The sequence below is a fragment of the Falco cherrug genome, chromosome 13 (assembly GCF_023634085.1).
Source record: "Falco cherrug isolate bFalChe1 chromosome 13, bFalChe1.pri, whole genome shotgun sequence".
NCBI lineage: Eukaryota > Metazoa > Chordata > Aves > Falconiformes > Falconidae > Falco > Falco cherrug.
In genome coordinates, this window is record NC_073709.1 from 17,386,815 (window position 1) to 17,414,689 (window position 27,875).

Here is a 27,875-nt window from a genome sequence, read left to right on the forward strand (position 1 = left end):
CATACTCCTCGTGGGTATCAGAATCCCTTATGATGATGTCTGAAGAAGAGAAAATAAGTAAACAGAGAAAGAAAATGCATGGTTACAATATAGATTAGCATCCTACATCTGCAAGTAATCCCACTGAAATTGCAGCAACGTACTACCCAGTAGGAGTAAGGGTAGGGAAATCTGCCTTGAATGAGTGGTGGAAGGGTACAGAGAGGCAAGACACAGTGGTCTGGAGTTGATCAGTGGGTAGGAGCTGTGAAATGGATCCCCAGAAGGAAAAAGTATTGTTGGACTCCTTGTCACAATAAGTGATTTTTAGTCTAAAGACTGCCTTGCTCTGCTTCTAGATGAGTGGTCACTACTGGTGGTCAAAGCTTTCAATTTCAGATATATCTCCTGTCTGCTGTGTCAAGAAAAAGGTTACCTGGTCACGCAGCAACTACTTTGTTATCATTTTCCCCTGATGTTAACTTTAGCTTGTGGCAGGGTTTTGGTAGCCTTGGGATCACATCTGCTCTGCCTCAGGAGGAGACATGATGACAGATAACACAAACAGGTAGTACAGAGCTCACCAGTCTCTGCATGACTTCCAGATCTGAAAGGAACAGGTATCAGGAGAATACTATTCAAACATGAAGCCTGTATCTCCAGAGATCCCCTGCCCACCGTCTCTTTCAAAGATGAGCTGAAAGCTGCAGTCTGACATGCAGGTACAAGGACACTGCTGTTTACACTCCTTGCTCCGCCTCACCACTTCATCAGTCTGAATCAGCGATGCCCTTCCCCACTGTGGTCCTGCCCAGAGGGACCACCTTCTCTTATCTCCTCATCCCTTAGTGGTGAACTCCAAAAAAATTATTTTATAAGGCCTCATTCTCCTGGCTGTCTGCTGGCTAATGTGGATAACCTGACATACACATGGAGCTCAGCAGGGTTCTTCATCTCACAGGCAGGTGGTGTGGGAGGCTCCTGTGCAGTGCTGTCCTGAAGTCTCCAATGTAGGCTCCTTTTGTTGCTCCTCTTTAGGATAAAGAAACATACCCTCTGTGATTTCCCAGCCTCTCTCTCTCTATCCATTCAACTAATTAGCATGTGCATTAGAAGAAAATCTAGAAGTGCCCTTCCCTTGTGTCAGTTCGAGTCATGCTGCTCATGCTTGCTCAGCCGTGCTGCAGGAGGTGGATTTGCAGTGTATGAGGGCTAGCTGCCATCCTTGCCAATGCCTCAGGGTTTGCATGTTCAATGAGAGCCTATCTCCTGGAGCTAAACAAGCTGTCCTACACCATAACCTGAGAGGTCCTGGAATCAGAGAAAGGCTCCAGAGCCCTGTGGCTTTTCACAGGACAACTCTGCTGAGGCTGGGGTGTTTGCTTTAGCATCTATGTATTTTTCAGTACATAGAATCACTATCAGTGAGTGGGCAGAGTGGCCTAGACTTCTGGCTTTGCTTACTTTTTTGAGTAAAGCACTTGAAATGCTACTGTAACAGGGCTTTCCTGTATTTATTTAATTGCTTTTAAGGCAAATAGCCTCAGTGCTCATCTCTCCTGTTGCTGAATAAAACCCAAAGCTGTTACAAGTGCCTGAAAGGCATTTTCCCATGTAAATAATTCAACACAGATCTTGTGCATGTGGTGTCTTGATGGCTCACAGAAAGGGAACCTTATGTTTTGCATCTGTAGGACTTCTCATGCTTTTTCCAAATGTATGTCTATGGATTTGTTCTGAAATCACTGGCATGGCTTCTAAATCTTTTCAAGTGAGAGGACGAAAACGTGAGGTTGCTATTGGTTTCCTCAGGGAACCAAAGAAGAAATGCTGATCTGTCGTTTATCTCACATGGTGCCTGGGCTTCAAGCAGCCCATGTCCTATCCGTTGGCTATCCAGAAACCTATATGAAATGAAAATGGTGTTTGCAGGACTGTTTCTAGTGGGGTTGAGTGTCATGCTGACACAAGCCATCTTCAGATCTGACCCTTCCAGCTGGCAGCTTCAAGCACTGTCTATGAACCGTGGAGACCATATGCTTTTTTCTCACTCAGATGTTTCTTTCCTAGTGTCATGGTCAAGTTCACCAGAGAAAGTCCATGCAGGGTTAGCTTATCTGCATCTGCTTTTTCAGGTCTGGAAATCAGGTGTCCATCTGCAAAGCCTTTCAATTATCAGTTTATGTATCAAGCTCAAGTGCCAGCTCATGCATAAAGGTTGTTTACTTCTTTTCAGGGCAGTAAATTGTCCACATTGTCTGCCTGGCGATCCTTACTAGACCTTTCATTTCTTCATGTCTTTCAGTCCTGTTCTTTTTTTGTCCATTTTTTTCATTTGTCCTGCCTAGATCCTGCGATTCTATAATTTCTTAAGGATACTTTCCCCACGCTATAGGTTCCTTTAGCAGCTTTTATCTGAGAAGCTTCTGATTTTTAAATCCTTCCTGAGTTCTCTCACCAAAACATAAGCAACCTTCCAGTGGAAGGTCAAATATGATAGCAATGTTCAGTGGCACAAAAAGAAAGAAATTATTGAAAGGAAAAAAAGAAAGCAAAATGGAACCTTTCCATAAGAATGCATGTCTCTTACACTATAGCACTGCTGTATGCTGACTAGACAGCAAAGAAGAGGGAACTTTAGTCTTTCCTTCAAAACGAACTAATTCCTTTCTCGTGACAAAATTACATTTTCTCCTAATCGTATGGTTTTGTTCTAAGGAGAAATAGAAGCAACAGTAAACATCTATCAAAAACATTTTAATTAAAATGTTAAATACCTTTCCATAGAGAAATCTTGTTTCCCAGCAATAAAACCTCACTACAGAGTTAATTATTTAAAGTAATATATTTGCTTCTCTATGTCTGTATATAAGAGATTAACATGTTAATGGGAATGTAATTATGTTATAAAATTCCTTTTTATTTGCTCTGGGTTTCAAGATGCAATGCTTCAACGATATCTGATATTTTTCCTCCTTTGTAACCTCAAGCGTACAGGGTACATTTTTTAATGATGATTATTATTATCATGGTAAAAAAGTAGTTTTGAGTGTCACAAATAGAAAATATTCCTATTCCTTCATTTTCTCTAAAGGTCTTGAGTTCATCTTTGTGAATACTTACAGTGTGTTTTCTTGTCGTTTTTTCTCCACAAATATTTGTTTACTGGCAAACTGGGTGAATAAGAGATCATGCAGCTTTTTCCTTCCCTGTTATAGGTGTAAAGCTTATTCCTCCCTTTACTCATAAGAAGTCGCCAGAGGTTGTGCTGTGAGTTTTGTGGTCTTGGTTCACACATGCAAAATACATGTCCACACCACTGAAACCAACCCCCACAGCACATGCCTTAGCAATCTTGTCACAGCCAGAGAAAAATTGGTTTCTGTTGACTTAATGACCTGGTGCTCAATAATTATAATATCCCTGCAGCACGGTGAAAAGGTTAGCACGTAGCTTTTACTGCTCTTGCACCCCTTCTGTGGTCAGACAAGAGAGTCAACGAGCTGCCACTTCTGATCAGCGTGGCTGCGCAGGGGAAGTGTTCACATCCCCACACGGTCAGACTTGGTTGGCAATATAGCTCTGGGCTTTGGTCTCATGCAGAAACCAGAGACCACCAATCAGCAAACCAGTGCTATATTGCCTCTGTGGAGGAGCTGCCACTGCTTGCCTGATGGCATGAACTGCTGGCTTGCCCAGAGACAGAAATAGCTGATTAGAGGTATCTTTTCTGTGTGCAGAAGTACTTGATCCCAGTTGCTGTTGAGTTCTGAGCTCAGCTGGACTGGGGAGCTGGGCTGCCTCTGGCAAGGGTAGATTATTTTGTTTCCAAGAGAAGCAGTGGTTCCCATTCCTACATGTTGTGCAGGATCTGCAGGAATCCAGTGGAGGCTCTCAACCGGTTGCCAGGCCAGACCTCTGGCTCCAGCTGTCCCAGGCTGCAAGTCCATAGTATTGACCACATTCACAAGAAGCTGTCTATGTCTATGGGTGGTCTTTAGTAGGAAGAGTCTGACATTCATACTTCACAGAGCATCTTACTCATGTTTTATTGGATTTCTGGTGGCTGGTGAAGAGAACAGAACACTATTACTGAGAACGTTATTTTATAGTTATAATGATAGCAAATTTGTCTATTAAAAAACGTATTTTCAGCTATCAACTGTTATTTTGCTGAGCTGTCTAACAGCATCTCCACTCAGAAAAAGCAGCAATGAAGGTTCAAAAGGAATTATTAGGCTTCAGTAGTAATGCAGGAGTACTGGTAACTCTCTAACAAATGTCTGAATATTTTGGAGGAGAGATTCCTCTCTGCTCTTATTGAAATTTTAGGTAAAGCCTCTTCTAAAAGTCCTCATCTCTTTCTCCCTCCCTTCATGTTCTTTCCCCTTCCTAAATCTTCCACTCTTTTCTCTAGATCTGCAACATTATGTTCTCCTGTAAAGGTCCTGTCTCTACCTGTACTTCCTTCTTTTCATGCCCAGCAAACCCCTTAGAGTGTGCTACTCCTGCAAAGACAGAAGAATTGAACAAGAACACTGTTGATGCAGGCATGGAAGGGACATTGTTTCTCTGGTCTGTGAAGGTGAAAGCAGATGTTCCTTTTTCTCATTCTAAGAAAATTTTCAGAGTCTAAGTGCTTCAAGTGGGGAAGGTCAAATCCATTGGAACAAAATGCAGGAAGGCATCACTGCTGTGTGTAACATTTCTCCTTCCTACCAATCCCATTGGTCCTTCCAGTCTAGGTTTGATTTACTTATCCCATTTGTTATGAAATGATTTCTCTGTAATCATTCAACACTTTCCAGGAATTTCAGTAGCTATTTTCTTCAGTGATCTTGCATCACTTCTGAAATGCCTTCTGTTTCCCATTTCAGAAGGAGCTCACTCTCATCTGTTTTAAATTCTTTCTTATGAAAATTCAATTATTTTTTTTTAGTTGCCTGGGCCCAGGGCAGCCTATCCATCTCCCTCCAGATGAGATGAATTGAACTTCCAGTGGAGAAAGCATGCTGGCTGGATTCAGCTGCTGGAGGAGCCCAGGAGCCACTGGCATACCACAGGAGCAGGTCTGCATGCCTGGCAGGGGGCAATACTGAATCAGCAGGACCAAGTGGTGAATATAAGGCTACAGGTCTTGGCACAATAAACCTGAGCTTTCTTGGCAGACACTTATTTTAAACACTGATCTTTGTGAGTTGTGGGAAATCCTGTCAAAGCATCCAAACTGGGTTTTATATAGAATGAGAGCAGCAGTTTAAATACCTAGAAGAAAGGGATCAGGGGATAAGAAAGTAAGTGCATAACACATTGGTACATCACATGGAACAAGCCATGCATTTGGGCAAAAGGCAAGCAGGAGGAAAGCATGAGAAGCATATGCACTGTTTCAGTCAAAACTTCATCTCAGTCAATAGGAAAAACAGATCGTCTGATGCAAGACAGCTTTGGAGCTGGTCCAAGCCCCCTCAAATGTGAGTTTAGCAGGGCAGAGAAAAGATGGAAAATAGAAGACAGACTAGTGTGAAGGGACTGAAATGAAATGGGATGTGCAGTGCAAACGATTCCCTCTGGCATGCTGAAGGCCCCCTCTTTATCCCACAGTGCAGCAGCAGCCTTGGAAGCAAACACTAAGTTTACGCTGCCCCATAATTCAGAGCTTTTCTCATAATTTATCTTCAAAGAAAGTGGTTGCTCTAAGCACCCTTCTGGGTACCATAATATCTCGTTTCTCCCCTTCAGAAGGAGGCACACTGAAGTGTCCCACCAGAACACTGATGCTCAAGGGCTGCAGCACTCAGCCTTCCCCAGATGAATATCACTTCTCATATTTGGCCCCTCTTTTTTTGCAGAGCATGCGAATGGCTAAGCACATCTCCTGCTCTGCAGAGGTCCTGGATCCAGCTCTGTGCCTCAGCTCTTTCAGGCCTGGCTTGCCCTACCTGAGAAAGTCCCCAGCCTTGCTACCTTTGCTTCAGAGAAGTTGGTGCTGGGACAGAGAGTCTGGACAAGGTAGTCTGCTTCATTATGAGCACTGCATTGCCCAGGCTTTTCAACAATTTTGAAGTGCCCAAAATAATCTTGGTCACTGGAGCCCAGTCTTTTGGTTAACTTTGTCTCAGAGGGGAATTCATCAAGAGTGGAGAGTACAGCTAGAAGGTCCTCAGGAGGGTGAATACAGTCATGCAACTCAGAATTAAATTCAAATATCAGGTGGCTTTGGTGTCATGCAGGAGCAGTCCATTAGACCTGTCAGTCAGTAATATAACTGAATTTTTGGGAGATAGAGGAAGCCATTGCCAGTTCAGGAGGAGCCTTGGATTTCAAAACACACTCTCTTCAGGAAAAACGATTGCTCTAAATTCTATTGGGTGCAATAACTACTCATTTCTCTCTCATAGAAACAGTCATATTAATGTAACTCATCATGGAATTGAGCATTCAACCTTCCCCACTGAATTATCACTTCTTTAAGCTGATTTATTAGTTTAACAGTTGGGTTTTTTAATTAAAAACATTTTTTAACTATGTGTACACACAGCCTTCGCATAGTTAAACAAATTTTTACTCTGTATTTTTAAAAATCTTCTTGGTTTGTGGTACACTTTTTTCCCTTCATGGTGTCTCCTTTGAACTATTTCCATCTCTTTGCAGCTTTCCCCCAAACACCAAAGACCAGTCAGTCCTTGAAGTTATGTCGAGTAATAGCTGCCTCTTAGATCTTAAGGGTACACTATTTCAACCAAGCTGCTCCAAGAAGCAGGGCTCACTGGCCACAAACGGTCCCTCTGCCTTTCATGAGGAGTTTGAGGAACGTTTGTCAGATGTTGCCCTTGAGGGCCAATTACAACCCCCATCAAGGTTTGCTTTCCTCCTACCTCCAACTTCAAAGGACAAACACCCACCCTTCAAAAGCCTTGCCACAAACTGTCCTGGGGAGCAGAGGGGGTGGCACATGGGCAGCTCCCCCTTCTGCTCCAAAACAGTTTGTTCCTTTCCCTTGGATGATGCAGCCAAAACCATACAATTCCGTATATGCAAAAGTTCTTCTGGTGACAAACGAAGCAGTGACAATAAATAGTTGCAGGCCCTACAGTGAACAATTAGTATTCCAAACATGAAATTAATTTGTCCTGTGAATATAGGAACCTTGTAATTTGGTTCACTTTTATTTTATTGTCAGATACGATTCATTTTCTACATGATTTTATGGTTGGATAGGATTCATTAGAAATTTTCCCCAAACTACCTCTATTAAACGAAAGAGTAGGGGCAAGATCCTTTCTATTCTTTTCACTGCAAATATTGTGCTGGCTTTTCTCCTGCAAATGAGCCTTAACTCTAATCTATCCACACACAATGCCCAACTCTGTAGCCTTAGATTTTTTTTTCTTATGTTTCATTTTAATTTTCACTGCCAAAGAAGATATTTCTCTAAAGATATTCAAATAAAGATTTGGGGGAAAAAAAAAAAGAGAGAAAGAAAGAAGAGAGACTAGCAAAGGCTGCTCAACTATAGGGTGAATAGACAGGCTTTTGTGGTTTTATGTCATATTTTCAAAACTTGCCTTCAAGTTAGTTTTATTCAATTCTCTGCCTTATCCCTGTCTAAATATGTGGCAGTCCTTAGAGAAAGTGTTTGCATGGAGAATTCTTCTATTCTGGAGTAGCTACATAAGCAACAAGGTACCAACAATCACACACACACACACCCCCCCCCCGAAATGCTCAGCCGTGACTCAGCTGAGCCAACTTCCCTCCATATTGAGACCGATAGTGAAAGCACCTTACTCCTTCCTACAGGAAGGAGGAGAAATGCTGTGGAAGATCTTTTCCAGCCCCTCTGCAGGCAAAGTATCTCAGCAACTTGTCTTTGTCATCACCCCCTCTTCAGCCATCATTTTTTGCCAGGACAAAGATCATCCCTTCAATTTGTATATTTCCTAATTAACATTTATGCACTGTTTTGATTTTGGTTTTGTTTTCTTTAACTATCAACAAAGTCTCCTATTAATAATATATTGCTAATTTACCCTGCAATCTCTTGCCAGAAATGAGAGAAAAGAAAACATTCTGTACACAGAAGACACTATGCCTAACAAATAAAAATATAAATGAGAAGTTACTGCATCCACCACTTCTGAGAGTCAACATGCCTTAAAAGCATTTGCAATTCTTTATTGCTCCTCTGCCTGAGCTGGGCAGCCTGAAGAGCAGCCCTGGCACAAGGGCTCGGTGCTGAGCTCGCGTCCACAAAGCCAAGGTTTGAGGGGCAGGAGCAGGCGGACACCAGTTCAGCGGTTGGGACAGCTACCTTCACAGCAGGGGCAGGGCTGGCTGTGCAGTGGCTGCTGCAGAGCTGTACTCCCCTGGGGGTCTGCACTGCTGGGCAGAGGGGGGTACTGGGCATCCCAGTTTAACAAGGAAGGATGACCCTGTCGTTAAAGGAAAATGAGCTTTCTGCTTTGTGATGCAAGTCCTCTGTGACTTTGAGAAAGTCGTGTCAGCCTGCAACCATAAATATTTATAGATGTCTCAGATGTATCAGGAGACTTAATGAATTGCAGTTGGGGGTGGAGTGGTTGTGAAGGAGGCTACAAGCTGCCAACCTCTGGATAGTGTTGTAGGATTTCCTGATGACATGGTAGGGTAGTGATGGTATGGCCACCTCTGCTCCCATCGCAGCTGCCCAGCTGGCTTCAGAGTCAGTGTCAGGTAGATGTGAAAATACCTTGAGGGATCTGGACTTACCCTGCCTTGCTTCTGAGTCGCACACGATGGCAGCCAGGTCTGTGTCAGTGTCACAGCAGAGCTGACCTTTCTGGTGCAGTCAGTCTGCAACACGCCTGGTGACATGGAAACAGCCAGTACCGGCACCACCTGAGACTTGTTGGAAAGGCCTGTGATCAGTCTGAAATCCTTGGATCTAATGTTTACATTGGAGTATATTTTTAGCATATAAGGAGGAAAGAAAAAAAATTTCAATAGGTGTAAGTGTACACTTTTGGCCATGAATTACTTAATAGATATTTTCTCTATCTGTGTCCCTGGCAAGAAGCAAAAGCAGTGCATAATGCATGCTAAACTTCTATACTTCACTACCAACTCATTGAACTTCAAAGTCTTTCTCCAAAGTAAATGTTTGCTTGTTTACATACAAACATATAAACCAAAGCTGTAGCTGGCAAGTAAAATAAGTAAAATATTGTTCTGCCTCACCTAGAGACTTCCTATTCCAGAGAAAGTGAATGACTTCAGCTATAGGTTGCATGATAAGGAGCAAAACAAAAGGGGGTGAGTCCTGATTTCTCAGGAGAAGGCAAAAAGGACAACATTACTGCTTGAGGATCCTAATGAAGCTTTATCTTATCCACAGCCAAATGCTGGCACATGCCATTCCTTTGCCTAGTCTTCAAATCTGCTACAGATTTGGCAGAATCTAAATCATGACTACCAACGCCATGGCCAAGCAACTGCTTTCTTGGCCAACATCCTATGGGCTGAAATAGAAATCCTGAGAATTAAATAGCATAAACTTATCCTAGGAGGTGGTGAATTTTCTTGCTATGTGTTCTGAGCCACTAACCTAAAACCAGAGAAATTAACTAAAAAATAAATTCTAAACCCCCCCAAAATGAATAAGAAATACGTAAATAAAAATATGTATCATTAGTCTTTCTCTCGTTCTATCACCTTTGATGCTTTTTGCAAACCTGGGTAATTTTTGCAGCATTTTCTGACAGACAAAGGTCCCTCATCGGTATATAAGACTGAATTGCTGCAATCATATATTGTCATGTCATGACTTCAGTTCTGGAGTAATATTTGCATTTGAAGAGGATGAGGAGGATAAAAGCCCACAGAGGTTCTTCTAGATTTTCCTTTCTTCCTTACATCCCCCCCGCACCCCCCCACCCCCCCCCCAGGCACGTTCGTTCAGTCACCCTTGCTATTGTAAAGCTTCAGCCAACTATCCCTGATCAGTGGACCAAATCTGTATTACATATCTGGCGTGACTAGAAGTGACAGCAGAGTATTGAGATGTCCTCTGGTTCTTACCCAGATGTAAGGGAAAGCCTCATCTGGAGCTGTGCTGGTGACAGCTTTACATAATAATCTTTTTCATTCGGTAATGACACATCTATAGCTACTGCAGTCTGAAAGCTCATCTGCTCACTGCTATCAATAGCTAACCAGCTCTGTGGTGCTAATTCAATTGCTGGCAGCAGTTGCAAAAAAATAAAAATAAAATCCAGTGCTGCCTGCAGAAATGTGCAGTCTTATTGAACCAGAAGATCAGACAATGTATAAACCTTTATTTATGGGTACATATGGTTACAGCTCCCAAGTATATTGGATAGGGCCGTAAGTGTGACTTGAGTACTCATACTTTGTCCTCTGCACAAAACCCCGAAGTTCACCAAGTGAGCAGGATTTCAGCCTGTTACAATGAAGCCAGCCTTGCTGCCTTTTTCATCTGCAGTAATGTAATTTCCTGGTCTTTATAAATGAAAATTGCATCGCTATTTCTTCAGTCCATCTGCAATACTTAGCTCACCTGTTGCTTTCTCTCTTTCAGCAGGCTATTTTGACAGCACCCTATAGGAAAAGAGTGTGCTATTAGGATACTGAAGTGGCTGCATATTGAGAATACAATGGCCCAGAAAATTAGAGGGAGAAAAACTGGAGGAAGCTGCTGAAGTTGGACACTGATAGGAAATACCTGCCCCTGGCACCAGTCAGCAATTTTTTTACACAAAAAGGGTGAGAGGCGGGGTTAAAAACTTTTCCTGAACAGCTGGAAAAAATATTCAAAGAAATACATCAAATGCACCAAGGCACAAGCTCAATGACGCACCAAGGTATTATTTAAGTGGTTTGGGGCATTGTTTTGAAGAGTAGTGGTGATTTTAAGCAGAATTATTGAGGTTTCTGTGCTTATGCTCAAGCATACACACAAGACGACTTTAATTTGTTTTACGTTTCGATTTTAGTATACCTGTATATATGTTGACATTTGTATCCTTTGATTTTATTACTATACAGGAGAAAATGGACTAGGAGAGGCCATTTCCATGAGCCATTTAATAAATCAGTGCAGTAAAGGTGGACAGTTTGATGACCTATTCAAGATGCTGAACCACGAACATAAACACATTAGCTATGTCTCATTATATATAAAACAAACAAACCGAGTTAAACACTGTGAGTGGTAAATATATACATTCATATATTATTAACCAACAGCGTGCAAATTCAGAGCTGAAGAAACGGAATGAGGTGGAGCACTCAGGCAAGCTGTATGTTGGGAAGGTCACGGGCTTGCAGGGGACTGGATGTGTGGGATCCCGTAGGAGGGGAGCACTCAGCACTCGAGGAGGTGCAGGCGATGGTGGGGAGCTGTAAATGGTCAGCAGAGGCTGCAGAGCAGCAGGCATAAGGGGAGAAAACAGACTCCACAATGTGGTCTTCAAGCCAGGAGTCATCAGATGTTTTTGTCAGGGTTTTAATATTCCATTACAGTGGTCAGGCCACCATGTTCATGCCCCCTACCCTCCCACGGAGCAGGGAGCGTTTGGAGCATGTGACAGAAATGTGTAATTATCCCCAGCTGTGCTATCTAAAGAAGGACATCAAATTAGATTTTGCATTAGTCACAAAAGCCTGTATTGTCCCCCAGAATGCTTCTTCCACGCTGTGATGGACACAACACCGCCTCAGACCAGAACTTACTTGCAAACTTCAGACAACACTCTGCTTGATGGGTCATTTTTTAACAGATATTACAGACTCCAGCCTGTTTAATAATTTTCTTCACCATTTCAGTGAAATATTCACAGGTGTAACTAAATAAGCAAGCCTTTTTATTTTCTTGTGCTGCATATTTATTTTGGTTTTGGTTTAGCTGATGTTGTGGTTCCTTTTTCTTTTACTCCTTATTCAGGTGACAAATGTGTCAATTAATGTGAATTTTATCTTAACATATATGAAGGATGGATCATTTCTGTCTCCAACTATTTCCTTTGCAGGTCAGTAAGTAAAGTAGAATTGGTTAGGACTTAGATGTTCAACTTCATGTAAAACATTGAAATATTTTTTTTTTCTGTTATGAAAAATATCTTAATTTTTTGAAAGCTATTTACTACAAAGTCTTCAGGAATGGTTTTTTTTTTCTGATAATTTTCCTAAAATGACAAAATGTGAACAGATTTTAGGTTATTAATTTTATTTCAAATACTCATTTTGAGGAAAAAACTCTCAAAAGATTCCATTGTTGTCATTACCCACATTGTCATCACCCAGCTCTGAAACACTTCATGTCACAGGTGAGGAGATTTTCCAAAACAAGATTTCAGAATAGTTGTCACTTTTTCAAAATGTTCCAGCAGAGAGATGTACCTTTTTAGCACAAAAAGAGAAAGGTGTTGTGACTGACTTCAGTAAGCTTTAAAATAAATTCTGCAAATTAAGAATCAAATATTGATGGGTCCACATATTTAGAAGGTTTGATGTTTTCTTTCTTTTTTTCATGACGGCTGTAAAAGAAAGATGTTACAAGGTCGTCCTCTCAAACAGGAATAAATTAGCCTGAGCCTATAGAAAAGGTGTTGATGTCAAAATCTGGACAATGAGAATTTTTATTCTGAGTGACAGGCTACTACGTTGTGTGTACTTGTACTGCAAAGTGTGTTCAGGGTGCTCCAGGTTTAACAGTTAGCCTTCTCCTAGCATTTGTGCCTTGGGACTTGAGGAGAAATCACACCTCAGGTTAACAACGAAGGCAAGACAGCTGTATTCACAAGCACTGGTTTGTTTTTTTCAAGAGAGGTTGAAGTTTTATGGCTTAAAAATGGTAATAACTCAGCTGAATAATTTTCAAAAGGTTAATTTTAAAACTATTTCTTCTTGTTTACAGCAGATTTAGGTGAAGAAGTAACTTTTATACATCTGTTTGTTTGAGCATCCCTGTTATGTTATACAATAGAAAAGATGTCATTCTTGTTTGGGAGCTGCATATAAATGAGGGTAGTAAGGACTGTGCTTTTAGTATTTGGAATCAGGCTCTGAAATACAAAAAATAGCTGGACAGGGCAAAGTTAAGGTGACTTGTAAGGACTGGAAAACAAGGGTCATTGAAAACATGTTGGGGATGAAGTGCTTTGGTAGAAAAGAGAGAGAGATAGGGATTTTCACCGCGGTTTTTGTTGCCCAGAACAAGACAGCCACGAGACAGATGTGAACAATGACACTTTTTCACATGCTCAGACCAACGAACAAACAAGCCATCTATCATCCCTCTCCCTCAGCTCTGGAGCCCATACGTGTCTTTTGGGCATCTGACCCAGCAGAGATGTCTCCTCACCCACAGCAGCCAGGCCAGCACCTTCCTCTCCCTCTTTCTTCCTCAGCTCTGAGGCAGTGCCTACGGGACACCCCCCAACCATCGCTCCTTTGACCCCTTCTTGTTTTCCTGTGGGTCAGCAGTAACGTCCCTGTGAAATATGAAAGCAGCACAATGATTTCATAATGGCTGTTGATAGAAACTAACGAACCATTGCAGGTACTCAGCCACTATAGGTACAGGGTATCAATGAGCTGCTTAATACAATTGAATTGCTAGCCACTTAAAATGCATCTTTTTGCATTCTGGTCCACACCCAGCCTGCCTAAACTAATTTCACTACCTAGCATTGTTACGCAGCCAGACATCATGTGAATGTTTTTGTATATTAGCCCTGTGTTTGTTTTTGATCAGCTTACATGGCAAAGAAAACCAAGACAGGATGTTTTGAGTCTGTTTTCAGTTTTCATCTGCTGCCAGTGGTACACTGAACTGATTGAAATTTGAACAAAGAGATTATGCAAAGAAAGCAGGGTGGCAGAAGTTTGTGCTATGATTTTCCCTTTCATAACATATTTGAAAAGATTTCTTGCCCTATCCCACAAACAAGACTGTGGGAGAGCGAAGGTGAGCCCTGAGCTTGGGATGCAGCACCTGGGCCTTGTTGGGAAGAGAAGTGGCTTGGGGGCAGACCAGAGCAAATCATGTGCATGAAGGACGAAACAGATAGGCGCATCTCGAAGGATCAGCATGAGCACTGGGAATGTTTATTTTTCACTGCTAGTCCCAGGGTGTTGGATCTTGCATCCACCATTGCCGTATTGGAGTGGCCTCGTTGAAGATGAACAGAGCCACAGACAGACTGACTGGAGACTGTAGACCTCCCTTTTTAGGACCCAAATAGAATTTAAGGTTGGGTTTGTAAAGCTACTGTTAGGCAGAAAGAGAGCTGATTAGATTTTGAGACTGGAAATGCTATTTCTATTAGGGCAAAAAGAAATCTCATACAGAACTTCCTATTTCATTAAAAAACAATAAATATTTGCTTCAGCCAAGAGACATTTCTAAAGCAAATATTTATTTTGTTTCAAAATATTTCTGACAAATATCAAAATAAAAGAGTTTAGAAGAATATCACTTGGGTTTCATCCTTCCCGTTCTCTTCTTAGTGAAGACAGTAAAAGAAATAGTTGAAGTTATTTTGTCTCCTTCCTTAGTTTAACTGAAATCTTTCATTATGCCTTTTTTCCTGTGGACAAAATGAAAAATGAGATAATCTGAGGAGAAAGTTTGCAAATTAGATTCATTTCCAGAGGCCAATGCGATCTTCAGAGCACAGCCTGAGCAAAGACACTGCACCCTGCTCGGCGCCTGCTGCTGGGCCTGTAAATCACAGCTGGCGCTGTTCTCCTCAGGGAGGGGGCTGGAAGATGGAGGGGGGATGGTGTCATGCCTCCAGGATGCAAAGTGCTTAACTGTCATTTTTAATACGTGTCTTTCAAAGGGTCCCTCTGTTTTTTCCCCCAACTCCATTTGGTGACAATCAGCCTGGGGAGAATGGTGTATATGGGTAAGACAGACAGGGATTGCTGTGCTCTCCTGGCAGAAACTGGATTTTTTCAGGATGTGTCTCTATGGTTTACGAGCCCCAACTGTTAGCAGGGATTTTCCTCCCTTTGAGGAGCCTGGGCCAGGGCACAGGCAACTGGGCAGACCTGGACCTTCTTCACTGCCAGTCTAATGATAGCTTCCAAAGCCTTGCCTGGCGAGAGATCTGTTGTACACTGCATAGCTCCAGCCACATTTCTATTCTGGGCTCTTATTCCATGTTTGTCACCCTTTTGCAAACTGCCTCTACCCTTTTTAAACCTCTGTCATCATGGGATTAGACCTTTTGGTACCCACTCCACCACAAGCAATTCACGTCTATCAGCTCCATCCCTGCCCATGCCTGCAATTCCTGCAAACCTTGTTCAGGCCTCCTCGAACCTGAGAAAAATCAGTCTCTGAATGACAGAGAACTTTCAGGGGAATATTTTTTGATGGATTTGGAAAAATATTGAGGCTTGCATGATCTTGGTCACCTTTGAACAGCCATCAATCTCCCACCCTCCACACAACATAATCATTTGCCTCTGTGAAATGCTTAGCCTACCATTTGTGAACTTTGATCAATTGAAGGTTAAGCATTCACACTGAGTTTTTCAAGAAATGAATGAAGAGTGAAGGGAGCAGCAGCTGGTGGTAAGAAAGATCACTGCCTTCCCCAGTGCTTGCAATATTCAAACATTTTTGCATTTATGCTTGTTGGTCACTTAAAATTAGGAAATAGACACAAACTGCTTAAAGCAGCAGTCACATCTTTCGAGGTCCAGGCCCTGAAGAACTTACTGGAATTTTATCGAATGAAAAACACCCCACTTATTCAACACTGAGTAACTGCTCTGGGGCCCACTTCACACAGGCAAGGACAGAGAGGGGTCAAGCACCCCAAAAGGCTGCACCCCTGCATGGCAGTGCAGCTCTAGTGGCCAGTGCATGGTCCTGGATGAGTCCTGCTTTTCCTCCTGCTTATCTCACTTGATCATCTTTTTGAGAAGCAAATGCAAACCTCTGCAAGTCTCATGGTAGAAGGACCTTCAGAGGGGTAACATAACAACTCGACATAACTAATATCATGTGGAAAACAGATTGTTGTGATGAATTTCTCAGTCATTTATAGAAAATCATTAGAAGAGCCAGTGAGTCTAAAGGATCAAACATGGCTCTGAAGCAGGATAAAATTTCCTAGCAGCAAAGTTAGTTAAACATTAGGGGAATATACAAGAGAAAGTTCATTGTCACTTGAAGTCTTTAGGAAGACAGTAGATATCCTTCAATAAAATGTGCTTGATTTCAGCATCCTGAGAAAAACCCAGTCAGACAGAATGATCTGGCTTGTGTAAACCTGCAAAAAGATGACAATCCCAGTACTACCTCTGGTTTAAAGGTACTTTAAGCTTTAATTCACAAGCTGCCCTGTCTGAGTTTGGGCAAAGGCACCGCTTCAGGCTGTGCCCACAGCCCCTCTGCAGCTCCCTGAGCTGCCCAGAAAGTGAGTGGGTAAATTCATCAGTTTGGGCTTCTCTCAATAAGCCAGACTGTTGCCTACCTTTTTCTTTCTTCCCCATCTCTGCGTCACAACCCCTAAAATTGCTGTGGAGAACATATAACCCAGAACCTGGCAGCAGAAGGCTGCTGACAGGGTATGTGTGCCCTTGAGGTGGCGTATTTGAAAAGACAAGGCATTTTTTTTCCCCCGCAAAGAATAAATTAGGAAATTAAGCATAAATTCAATGAAAATTCATTTTGGATGACATCACCTTTGAAATACGCCAAATATTTCCTATTAGTATTTGTGAAGAAAAATTTCTCAATTTTTCGTTTCAGAGGGCTATTTTAAAAAGAGCAGAACACTCTAAGAAACAATAAAAGGTTAAATAAAGAGGCAAAATAGCTCCAAGAAAAAAAAAAACAGAAAAAATATATATCTTTATATTTACATCATATTGAGGTAAGGAAAAAGCAATCCAAACCATGTTTTTATTTTACCTAGACTATGTCTTCCCCTGCTTTTTTTTTCTACACCCATCCCCACTCCCCACACCACCCCCCCGCAGTTCAAACATCAAAAGAAAAAAAAAAACCCAGCCACAAGCACCATCCTTTCAGTCTTGCTCTAGCTGGGGCCTCTCTTCCTGTTTATTATTTGTCCTTGGCTCTGCTCTTCCCACCATCATCAGGATTCTCTGCATCTTGTTTATCCAAGCCTCTCAAAACATTTTCTTTATCTAATCTATTTTAAACGTGTTGAAGAACCCTTCATGGTAACATCTGAGCACTGAAATCTAATCTAATCCATCAGCCAAGAGTCTAGTTGCTTTATAAACACTAATGGCCAGATGCTGTTACCCTTTCCTCAGACTGAAATCGATTGCACTACTCAGTTCTGAACAAAGGTGTCAGAATCCATCCCTCTACTCATAATATCTAATTCTTATCATCATTTCGCAGCTGGGGAAACTGAGATACTGTGAAGTAAAGCTTCCCAGGGTCTCACAGCAATTCAATTGAAAATAAGAAACCAGAACTCCAAGCTCCCAGCCTCCAGTTCTCGCCAATGACTACAAGCAGTCAAATCACTGCTCCAGGAACTGGCTTGTGTTTAATGCATGCAATGCATTCAGACTTGTGCCTTTAGTAATAAAGGCTTAACTGTGAAATAAAAGTCCACAACCGTCATGTTTACTTGTACTTGACCGTCAGCTGCTAGCTGAATAGAAATTGCTTTCTTGAGATTGCAAAAAAAAAAAATAAAAAAAAAATTACAGTTGATCAGGTTTGTCCTTGCCCTGCAGTTACAAGGAAAGCAAGGTTATAAACCAGATTTCAGGCTGCACTGGGCTCTGTGGATACTCTGTGCTACATCTCCTGTCCTAGATGGCCACAGGACAAGACACAACTCTAGGAAAATTATTGCAGTTTGTTTAAAAACAAAAGGAAATGGCAATGATGAAAGTAATTGATGCACTAAGGACTCCTTGAACAGCTTAGATTTGAAGGAATTTTGCTGGTACACATATTTTCTGGGGTTTTCTCCTCAATTCAAACATAGCATGCATATATGAAACTTTAATATTCCTAGGGACATTTACACACAGTCCAAATTCTTCTTAAATTGCCTGCTTCTCCCCTTATTCCCAACCTACTGTTGCAACTCTAGGTCTGCAAGTTATAGAGGAAAACAGAGGAAGTATATGGCAGTTTTGGACTTCATATATTGCAGTTACATGACACCACACATTTAAGGAAGTGAAAAACAAAAGAAAAAGCAGATTAATTTTATTATCTAGGTTTTCAGAGATTGGGGGAAATGGGATTCAGATAGCAGGAAGAACTTGAATTTGTCCACTAGTCACAAAATACTCCCCTGATTCTGTACAGTTATGTACCTTTCCTCCTCACAAGAAGGCAAGCTTGCACCTGGTGGTTGAAGATGCTCTCTAAACAGAAAGCGCACCCCAGAGAGTAAGATGCATGGATGGGTAATTGAACCACAACTCCCATAAGGCATAATTGTCATAGCATTTCAGAACAGCAATACCAGAGAGTAAAAAGCAAAACAATACACTTCCAGAACAGCAGTATTTGTGAAATCTTAACCCAACTGAAATGGTGAAGGCAACCTTAAACACAGAAGCAAAAAATCATGAAGAGCCAAAGAGGAAAACTATTGCCATTCACAATAATGCTCCATTAATGAGTATAATGTCTTGCGCGTTACAAAAAACACAGCCAATTGAAAGTAGAGAAATTGTCTTTTTCCCACATTTTGAATATGCTGGGTGTCAGCCAGTTTTAGCCAAAGGACATAAAAGCTATATGAGGATATTTCCTGCATTTAGCCTACTATGCCCTATTTAACAGTTGGTCTCACAGGCTCAAGGACAAGTGCCATGCCAGCATGACTGTTGGGTTTTTTCATGGTACTTGACTTCTGCCTGATCTGCTCAGAGCACAGGCAGACCTCATTCACCCTCCCCTTGCAAATCCCTCTAAAGTGTACTCCAAGGCTACAACTGACAAGGGCTCTTGGTCTCATACCTTGAGGTATGACTTTTGAAAACATTGGAAAGCTGTCTCATTGGGATGAAACAGCAGGGTTTTTTTCTGTTGCTCTGGATCATTGGGATATTTAGAAATAGACCCTAGTAAGAATTTGCTGGTGTCACAATCTGCTTTTTTTTCTATGAGGCTCACTTGGAAAAAACTAACTGTGTCAGGCCTGCACATGGAATTACTAAATGGTATTCAGAAAAATAAAAGAGAAAAAGTGGGAGTGGCGGAGCACTGCAGAATACCCAGTACAGAGCCCCCTGTAACACATGGATACCCTTTTATTGGCTTCAACTTTTTTTTCTATTTGTAATTTTTGCATTTAACAGGAAGAAGATCCAATTTGACCTTCTTGTCTAACTTCTGACAGCTAGATAATTTCACCTAGCAAACCTTGCACCAAATCTTTTTCAGACAGAGAAATTTTCTAACTGACTCTTTGGAGGAAGTCTTTACTCACATGAGTGGATCTTATGAAGTCTGTTCTTACTTGTATTCTCCACCACTGCCCAAATGATTCAGGGGAAAATAGTCTGTTGTGAGCAGTTATCACCATCAATAAGCTCAGTTTGTTACGGGAGACAGAGCTATATAAAGGGGTACACTTAAAATGTATTTAATACAAGGAATGCCATCTTCTAGTATAAAATGTGCCATTGTTCATGCATTCATAGATTCAATAATGCTGTAGTGGTTATGCACTGCGAATAAGCTTCTTGAATTCAGTTCATAGGCACAGCTGAACTGATGCTGGAAAGAATTTTTCTGCAAGCATAGACAACACCATACCATTAGGAATCATGGTGAAAATCTGTTTGGGGTAGTACAGACAAACTAGAAGGAAAAAGAGGAGAGAGAAATAAGATATGGATCTGTAATTACAACTGGCAGATGATGTGGTTTAATTCATCGGACAGCAATAATACCAGAGATGTGCGGAGTGCCTTGTCTGTAAACATCGTCTGGATTAATCACAAGGAGAGACAGTGTAATAATTGTATTTTATTAAAGCTGAACAAAAGACTAAGATATTGTTCTGAATAAATGAGCTAACTGTAATATGACCCACTTTCCTGAAAGCTCAGCCACAGCCAAAATGTCTGATAAATTGTGCTGGAGAAAGAGGCAGAAGAAAGGGGAAAACCCACAGAACCACTGCATAACCTACTTAGGGAAATGGCTCTGGAGTAGGAACAATTCTTAAGCAAGCAGGGCTGGTCCACATCTTTAATTTTTACTCTCTTTTAGAGCAGATATTGAACAAATATTGTTTATTTGCTTAGGGAGGCAGCAACTTTTCAGATTGCCTTGAAGAAATAAAACCTCCTGTCATGACAATATTCATTACAAAGAGAAGTAAAATACTGCAAGAATTTGAGGAATCATTTGAATACATGATCAGAAGGGAACAAGTGCTCCTGTCTTTTGAATCAATGAGTTTGAAGCATAGGAAATGCTATATGTGAGAGTAAATAAAACAAAAGACTGACAGATTTCCAAGCTATTTCATTCCTTTTTAGAGACATTGACAGAAAGTAAGGTTATTAACCTGGAGGATGGTTATATATATGGTGGACATATGGCAGAGGTAGATATGTAGGCAGAGATAGCAATGTTCTGTGTCTGTATGTGTTTCTCTCTCTGTGTAGTATATAGGAGTTTACTGAGGTTTTGTCTGAAACCAGTTCAAAAGCTGGTGTGTCTTGCTGAAGCAAGTGTTTTTCTACCTTACTCCTCTGTATCAAGCTCTGCATCTCCACACATCTCAACTAAAACCAGTTTTCAGGAACAGCAGCCTCTGGCATCAGTCTTAGTTTTTAGGCATATTGCTTCTCAAGGTCTGTAACCCTTCCCTTATACAACACTTGCTTTCTGAAAATTTTTAAGGACTGTAAAGCATTAAGAGTTAACTTCTTCAGCAACACTTTACCTTGGGAAACTCTTAGCAGGCCAAAAGTTGTCAAAGTTTCGTCCGCTCTGCCTCTTATAAAAGGGTGCATCAATCAGAGACTGAAACCCATTAGAGAGGAAACACATTTGCTGTCATGTATACAGGTAGTTTGGGTTGTAACCTATGCTGTGGAGCTCTGATCCAAGAGTTTTTTGCTTTTTTTCAATTAGATTTAAAACAGAAGCAGCAATCTGCTCTCATGCTGCAGACAGCATGATACCTTTTGACCACAGGCACTTAGGGGTATGTTTCTGTTGGGTATGTTTGCTGCTGCTGTATAAGTTTTCTGGGCTGACCACATTATACATTTGATAATAAATAATTAATTACTTTGATTCCATTCCATTGACTGGGTGCATTTGTCTTTTTTTCTCCTCCAAACAGTTGTGTAAAGCAGCTTGTATCAATGGGCTATGCAGACTGTATACCTTAATTAACATGGTGTGTCAATCTGCCATACAGTGTTCTACAAAGACACGAGGTTCACGAGTGCCATGAGATCCATCTCAAGAAGCAGACTATATGGATGCCAAGCCTTCCTAATAACATGTCCTCCTGACTCAGCCTTCCTTGTGTTATAGCTCCAGCAGTAAGAAAGATCCTGTCTTTCTCTGAAAGTGAGACTCATAAGTGTAGTGGTCAGAAACACTATTAAGGGTCTGATTCACTTTCAGTGACATTGGGCTAAATGAGAAATAAATAGGCTTATATTTATAGAATTGCCTGAGGGCATAGACTTACGCAGTGAGAATAGGTTGCATGTATTCACTGACTCATCTGAAGTTTTCTCTGAAATACTGTGCCTTTATATTTTATTTGCATGTGTTGCTGTCTAGGCTGGTAAAGAGGGAGATCGAAAATACTGCAAGGTGATCATGATGACTTTAAGGACACAGACTGTAAACGAATTAGGATATAAACAGTGTGAAGAAGAACAAATGTGTGCAAGTATGTTCACAGCAATTTCAGTAGATTTGACTTGTCTAAGTAGCCAAAGCTCCATGCCACAGGTCCATTCCCCCACCCTTTTTTCAAATGTCTCTTTGACAATGATCCAGTGATCTTTTGCAGTGTGGTGCTCAAATTGCTTTGCATGGAACAAATGCAGGCTGATGATAACTTCTGCCACCTCTAGCCATCAGTGTAGTAAATTAAAGACCCAAGCCATGCTGTTGCAATAGATTTGTTCTGCTTCTTACTGCAGAGAGATTGCACAAGAACATGTTGGGAGGAGAAAGATATGCTGTACATGCTAGAGCTCAGAAAATTTTCAGGGGTGCTTGCCAGTATCACTCTATATGCTAAATTTGTACAAACACAGCAGTTAAGAAGTTGTACTCCAGTTAAAGTGTCATTTGACAAGATGAACGCATTCTGCTGTCTCCTCTTATCTTGTGAATACTTTATCTCTGGAGGAGGAGAAGAGCAGATATTCTCTGTCTTTCAGATCCAGCCCTTGTGTTAGTTAGCATTCAGAGTACATGAGAATTGAGGAAAAAATGCGAGTTCCCTTCCTCTGGGTAATTTAGAATAGCAAGAAGACAAGGACCCTTCAGTTTCCAGAGCTTAGGGTATTTAGTAATCCTGAATTTAATGTGTGACAAATACTTTTTTGGTCTTATACACATTTCTAGTATCACCTAGAAGCAATGGAAATATGACCCAAGCCTTACCAACACTTTCCTGTTCACAGTTGGCTTTTCCCCCAATTTTTCGTTCATTCAGTGCTTCAATATGTAGTAGAACAACACAGCATCTATATGAATTCAGTCCTAGCCTTTCCCCAAAAACAGCAATGGGGTTTTTTAAAGTTCAGGAGCTAAATGAAGGAAATGCAAAATGTTTGCTGTCATTTGTGTTCTGTAAAATCAATGTCACTGGAAGTGTGGAATCTCAACAGGAACATCTGATGGTTACATGGTTTCAGATGCTTTATCTTCTTGAAAACTGGATTATTTTGCTTGTCCTATATTTTTATTACTGCCACCCTTCTATTTCTCCTTCTCCTTTCATGTCTCTGAAAAAATACCCATCATGGATCTTTGTGTTTTGACTATCTTAGGACTGATATGAAATCAAATGAGACATTAAAGAAATCAAGAGAGAACCCTGTCATTCTGTCAATGACAGACACATCTTCATTAATAACTTGGCTGTAACAGCCTCAGCAATAATTATGTTATACTTTTATATATAACTATATAGTTATAGTCCTTTTCATCTTTCTGAAAAAACTCTGCGTAAGTTTTGGGTGTCTGAAAACACTGATCACTGCTGTTAAGTGTTTAATTTCTAAAGCCTGAATCAAAAAAACCAAAAAAACAACACCTAATCCAAACTGATTTGAACAGAAGTTAGCACTAAATCCTTCTTGGAATCCCGACCTAAATGCTTAGGAAAAGTCAATGGTTGTTCACTGATCCTGAACAAGTACTCCACTCCTTCCTTTGCTTTTCTTTCTCCCTGAGTCAGTAAATGGGAAACTAATCTGAGGCTTTGTTAGTACTATTGCTAAGCAGCTCCTGAATAACAGTTGTTAACATTTTGAGGTACAAGAAGGGAGCATGGCACCTAAGGGGAAGCAGTGCAGAAACAGCAGGGTCTGTGTTCAGCATGCTTGTGCAGGAAAGAAGCAGAAATGTTGCTAACAGGCTGCCCGATATGCATGCTCAGTACCAGCAAAAGCGCTTATTACAAGACAGTCTGCAGGCAACCTTTGCTATTCCCAAGACCTTTAACCTACACACTGCACATGCCAAGTGTGGGATGTGGGGCAGGGAGTTCAAGGGAGTGCAAAGTTTAACTTGACTGCAATTTACAGTTCCTTCCAGCTGCTAGTCACTCCTTGGCACCCTCCAGACATCATGCACTGCTTAACTAGCTACTCTTGGGAGAGCTTGGAGTAAGGGTAAATTAGTGATGGTGGGAAGGTGACAGACTGGCAGCTTCCACCTGTGAATCTTTGTCTGTGTCATCTCCTTGCTCATTCCCTTGCATGACTGTATAAATTCCTCTCCACAGGCCCTACTCAAAATGCTGATCCAAACGGTTCACCTGCCATCCTCTCAGCCCTTTTGGCAGTTCATTGCAAATGTTTACAAAAGAGATCTCGGCCCAGAGACAAAGGCTAAAACTCATTCAGTTGAGCAGCCCCTCCAAAATGATAAAGGCTGCTTTCTGGGCCCTGCAGGTGCTGTAGTCTTTTGAAAATGGCATTTTCTTACACAAATGGAGCCACCAAGGAGCACCACAGTCCCAAAAGATGGCCATAAAGCATGTACTGTTTGTAAGATGCATTCAGGGAGCAACCTTTACATAGTTTTGTGTTTGTCACTCTGGGGCATCTGATTGAAAGTCTTTTTGTTGCCGTATTCTCATTTGTCACACTCATATTTTTATAGTTAAGTTTCTTTAAGTGGATAATTGGTTCTGCCATTGGCAATTTTATGTAGAGATTCTAATAATTTGGGATAAGAAGTTCACTTTCTCTGTGCGCGTGATAAAGAAGAGCAAGGACAGACCATGGAAGACTTGTGACTTCTCCCCAGGGGATCAGATACCTTCCCGTGTGGATGCAAGGAAGTTTTCAAGGATGTTTAGCACAGAGTCACCGAGAAATAATTTTGGGCATGGAATTTCTAAATACTCTTTCTCCCTCTTCAGCTTCACAGGAGGTTTGGTTTGAGAGGTTGTGGCACAATCACCCATCTCATACACTCACATAGCAACATGGGTTTGTGATTTTGAATGAGGGGCAGATCAGAGGGTAGGATCAACCACTTACTGCGGCAGAAGGCTGAGGGACAGAGTTTTCTGGAAAGAAGTGTGAAACGCAGCACAGAAGTTGTCCACATCTTGCCCCTGGCCTGGACATTTAGGAAGCAATCCCCTGTGCATAGGGAGATGGGAAATGAAATTGTCATGGTCTGTAGCAACTGTGGTCAGCCGTGGTAGTACCAGTAGCACTCGCCCGAAACTGAGCTTGCCCAAATTGTGCTGAGATCATCTCCTTTGGTGAGATTTCTTTGCATACCTTGCAAAGTATGTCAGCTGGTACTGCTGATTTGTTCAGGTTCATTTCTAGCCCCACTGATTTTGAAATGCCAGCTGTGAGAGGACACATACCAATTGTCTGCACCCATCCTTCCCACAAGTGGCTAAGTGGAAAAATGCTGTTTGAGCCACAGATTAATGATATATTTCAAGTCTGTGCCATCAGGAAAAGCATACCTGTAAGTGTAGCCTTTGCATTTGACTTCTTTGCTCCTTTGTTCCCTGTAAGGTCCACCCAGTATCTGGGATTACCAAGGACAGGGATGTGGAGAAGTGCTACAGGCCTTTGCTCAATTGCACACTGTAGAGTAAGAAAAAGATCAGTGATGTTACACTTCCATGAAACCCAAGGGCCATGAACAGTTTGCCCACTATGTGTACCCAGGCCTATATTTTCATGACAAATAACATTTTAATTCAGAGATTACCTATTGATTTCAGGGGAATTGATGGCAAAGTAAAGTATTGACTTTGGTTTAAATCAATGGAAGACGTCCTTCTCCTCCCTTTGATGAAAAGGAAGGCCAATTCCATTAAATAAGCAACTAAAAAACACCACACACAATCCCCAAGTGAAGTTGTACAGGTACACTCTCACGGCAGGAGAGAGGATTAAATCACTTCTTACTTTGAAAATTAATTTATTTTTCAGTAGCAAAGCAAAAGGAAAGTCAGCATAAAATATCTTCATGGATTTCAGCAGCTCTTGCACTGGCCCTAAATAATAATTTTTTATATATAACTTTTTTCATAAGAAAGACTACAATTAAAGCAGTAGCCTACAGTAAATCATTCCTGAGTACCCATATGCCCCCACTTGCTATTGCAAAATGGGCAACTCCATACATGATATCACATCATGTAAATTACTTGTGACGGCTGTGCACAGGGTGAGAAGAAAGAGGACTAAATTACAGGAAGGATGAGTTAAATTCTAATATTAGGAAAAAATTTAAAATGTAAAATCTAAGCAAGATCCTAAACAAATTGCATAAGGAGTTAGCAGTTTCCGTATCCTCAAACACTGTAAGAATAGCCTAGACAAACACCTGTCAGGAAGTCTTTAAATGGATGCTAATTCATCCTCAGGAAAGCAGGACAGACTAGAGGACTATAGAGCTCTATAAATTTCCTTCCAAGATGACAGAATTAGCAGTTTTATTGGGAGTTCAGTGTCTTAATGCATCCCCAAATGTTGAGGAAAGTTGTATTCACTAGTGCAGTTGGTGGATTGTGCCTCATTGAAGTAGATTATTATTTTCATCTTCTGCGGGGGCAGCAGAAGAAGAGAGCATTTATATGGTATGACAAGTTAAGTCAGTGTTGTAGCCTAAAACAGCTTGGATCATGCAGCTCTGACTAGACCTTGCTTCTGCTGCAAGCATTCTGCCATGAGTTCATACTTCACTCCTCCTCCTTCACAGGGATTAAAGAAACTGTTCGATTCAGATGGCAGTAAATTGCTCAAGTGGACCAAATCAATCAATTGTAAGAGTTTTGGAATAAAAAAGTCTGAAAGAATACAGGAACCTCAAGCCACCTCTCCCCAGTCCATGTCTTGTAACAAACCCACAGCCAATAATTTCTCACTTGCTGCTAGTTATTTAAGGAAAAGGCAGAGAAGTGCAAAGAATCATTGCAAAAAAGATGTCATTCCTTATCCTCACTTATCAAACTCTATTACCTTTTTCTTAAGCAATAATGTACTGGATTTTTTTCATCAACTGACACCGTGGCTCAATGCCATATTAAAAACATAAAAAGAAACTGGTATGTGTATACAGTAGTAAATTAATTCCAGCAGCACCTATGGCAGACAGTGCATACAAAATGTGCTGTTGAAAAGTAATCTATAGTTTTTTCAATAGGATGGATTTATCTTATTTGATACCAGGCAGTTCAGGTACTGAACTGACAACTGAGGAGGAAAAAGAATGTTTTGAGGGCAACTGTAAGAATTCTGCTTATGAATATCACAAACCTATTGAGCCATCTCAGGAATGGTCCAAGTCACACACCTGAGGAGTCTGCGTGAGTTAAAGATCGCTCTGAATTTACCAGTCAGCAATCTGTTACATATAGTTGCAAAGTAGATAGAACAGTATTCCAGGTTATTGCTGAGCTACGAGACTATTCACATGTTTTTCTCATTTGAGTCTGCGGTGAGTTTCCAGAGCTGTTTCTCAGCAGCCAGTATTAGCTTAAAGTACTCAGCCCAAGCTGAAATATCCTTACAGCCTGAACACCTTCACTCTGGGTATATTCATTTAACCATCCAGTGATACTGCTTCTCTCACCTTTCCTCGGCTAAGAAGAAAAATTATCTTGTGCTAACACAAGTCCTATTCCAACACACACCCACATACACAGCTTAGACCAAGAGGGATTCCTGTGTCTGTTTGGTTAATATAAATATACTTCAGTAATTCCTGCTGTGAAGGGAACTAGCCTTCCTCACTGTGGAAATGAATGACGTTGAACTCTTTTATTTGCATTGCAATGGTGTTTAGAGACTCCAGGAAAAATGTCAGGGCTTTATTCTGCTAGGCGCTGTACACTTACTTAATAAAAGACAGCCCCTACAGTAAGCAGCTCACAATCAATAGAGACAAGAGAGCTAAAAGATGGTAGAAAATATGCTTTTATGAAATTCCAGCTTTCAAATGCAATATCCGTTTGAGTCACCACCTGAGTGAAATTTGAGATCTGAAAAGGCTACCTTTATTACTTGTATCCATAAATATTTATGGCAATTTAGCCTCAAAATTCCCATGTGCTTAGGGCCTTAAATATGCACTCAGCACAAAGGGAATTCAGCATGCACATCTGAGCGCATAACCGTTTGAGTAATCAGTTTGGTGTTCCCCCTGATGAGCTAGAGCACTACTGAGTCCT